The sequence below is a fragment of the Coffea arabica genome, chromosome 7e (genome assembly GCF_036785885.1).
Source record: "Coffea arabica cultivar ET-39 chromosome 7e, Coffea Arabica ET-39 HiFi, whole genome shotgun sequence".
Lineage (NCBI taxonomy): Eukaryota > Viridiplantae > Streptophyta > Magnoliopsida > Gentianales > Rubiaceae > Coffea > Coffea arabica.
The window spans coordinates 48534590-48537089 of record NC_092323.1 but is presented as its reverse complement, the minus strand read 5'-3'; positions in this window follow the sequence as shown (position 1 = coordinate 48537089).

Here is a 2500-nt window from a genome sequence, read left to right as displayed (position 1 = left end):
CTAAGGCCCACCGCCTAGCCACGAGGGGCACCGTCGTGTGTTTGTCTTGCCATCGGTGTGGCATCGTGGCCATGCCTTTGCCAACACAAGGCAACGGCCGTCATGCGGCCCAAGGCCAACCGCCTAGCCACGAGGGGCACCGTCGTGCATTTTTCTTGCCGTGGGTGTGGCGTCGTGCCCATGCCTTAGCCAACGCAAGGCAACGGCCGTCGTGTGGCCTAAGGTCAACCGCCTAGCCATGAGGGGCACCGTCGTGCGTTTTTCTTGCCGTCGGTGAGCCATCGTGCCGATGCCTTAACCAACGCAAGCCAACGGCCATCGTGCGGCCTAAGGCCAACCGCCTAGCCATGAGGGGCACCGTAGTGCATTTTCCTTGCCGTCGGTGTGGCCGTCGTGCCCACGCCTTGGCCAACGCAGGGCAACGGCCGTCGTGCGGCCTATTGCCCACCTCCTAGCCGTGAGGGGCACCGTCGTGCATTTTCCCAGCATGGCTACAGAGGTTTACCCGTGGCCTTGGGAGCAAAACCCCACGGCAGTTGTGCTTTTTTCTTGCCGTCGGTGAGGCCGTCGTGCCCATGCCTTAGCCAATGCAAGGCAACGGCCGTCGTCCGTCCTAAGGCCCACCGCCAAGCCGTGAGGGGCACCGTCGTGCATTTTTCTTGTCGTCGGTGTGGCCGTCGTGCCCACGCCTTAGCCAACGCCGGGCAACGGCCGTCATGCGGCCTAAGGCCGCCATGAGGGGCACCGTCGTGCGTTTTTCCAGCATGGCTACAGAGGTTTACCCGTTGCCTTGGGAACAAAACCCCACGGCAGTCGTGCGTTTTCCTTGCCATCGGTGAGGCCGTCGTGCCCATGCTTAAGCCAATGCAGGGCAACGGCCGTCGTGCGGCCTAAGGCCCACCGCCTAGCCATGAGGGGCACCGTCGTGCGTTTTATTTGCCGTCGGTGTGGCATCGTGCCCATGCCTTAGCCAACGCTAGGCAACGGCCGTCGTGCGGCCTAAGGCCAAACGCCTAGCATCGTGCCCGTGCTTTAGCCAACGCAGGGCAATGGCCATCGTGCGGCCTAAGGGCAACCGCCTAGCCACGAGGGGCACCGTCGTGTGTTTTTCTTGCCATCGGTGTGGAATCGTGCCCATGCCTTAGCCAACGCAAGGCAACGGCCGTCATGCGGCCTATGGCCGACCGCCTGGCCATGAGGGGCACCGTCGTGCGTTTTTCTTGCCGTCGGTGTGGCCGCCGTGCCCATGCCTTAGCCAACGCAGGGCAACGGCCGTCGTGCGGCCTAAGGCCCACCGCCTAGCCATGAGGGGCACCGTCGTGCGTTTTATTTGCCGTCGGTGTGGCATCGTGCCCATGCCTTAGCCAACGCTAGGCAACGGCCGTCGTGCGGCCTAAGGCCAAACGCCTAGCATCGTGCCCGTGCTTTAGCCAACGCAGGGCAATGGCCATCGTGCGGCCTAAGGGCAACCGCCTAGCCATGAGGGGCACCGTCGGCCGTTCTTCTTGCCGTCGGTGTGGCCATCGTGCCTATGCCTTAGCCAACGCAGGGCAACGGCCGTCGTGCGGCCTAAGGCCCACCGCTTAGCCATGAGGGGCACCGTCGTGCGTTTATCTTGCCGTCGGTGTGGCATTGTGCCCTTGCCTTAGCCAACGCAAGGCAACGGCCGTCGTGTGGCCTAAGGCCTACCGCCTAGCCATGAGGGGCACCGTCGGGCGTTTTTCTTGCCGTCGGTGTGGCATCATGCCCTTGCCTTAGCCAACGCAAGGCAATGGCCGTCGTGTGGCCTAAGGCCTACCACCTAGCCATGAGGGGCACTGTCGTGCGTTTTTCTTGCCGTTGCCTTAGCCAACGCAAGGCAACGGTCGTCGTGTGGCCTAAGGCGCACCGCTTAGCCATGAGGGGCACCGTCGTGCATTTTTCTTGCTGTGGATGTGGCGTCGTGCCCATGCCTTAGCCAACGCAAGCCAACGGCCGTCGTGCGGCCTAAGGCCTATCGCCTTGCCATGATGGGCACCGTCGTGCGTTTTTCACGTCGTCGGTGTAGTGTCGTGCCAATGCTCCGTCATGCGGCCTAAGGCTCACCGCCTAGCCTTGTTTTCGCTTATTTTTATCTTTTTAAGCATACATGTTGAGTCTCGTTAATGTCCACCGCCGTATGTCTTTGAAATTCATAAATTGCTTTTTTTTTTAATTAAACTATATTTTTGTATTTTTTATTATTTTTTATTATTTTTTTGTTTTTATTTTTGTTCAATTCAATCTTGGAAATTTTTTATTTTTTTTTATTTTTTTTGTTTTTATTTTTGTTCAATTCAATCTTGGAAAATTTTTATTATTTTTTATTGTTTTTATTGTTTTTATTTTTGTTCAATTCAATCTTGGAAATTTGTTTTATATTTGTTTCAAGCACCCATGTGTAGGTGTGTTAAATACACACTAAATTGCCATCTATTGGTGGCTATATTTGTGAGACGAAAAGGGTGTGGGTCTACTAACG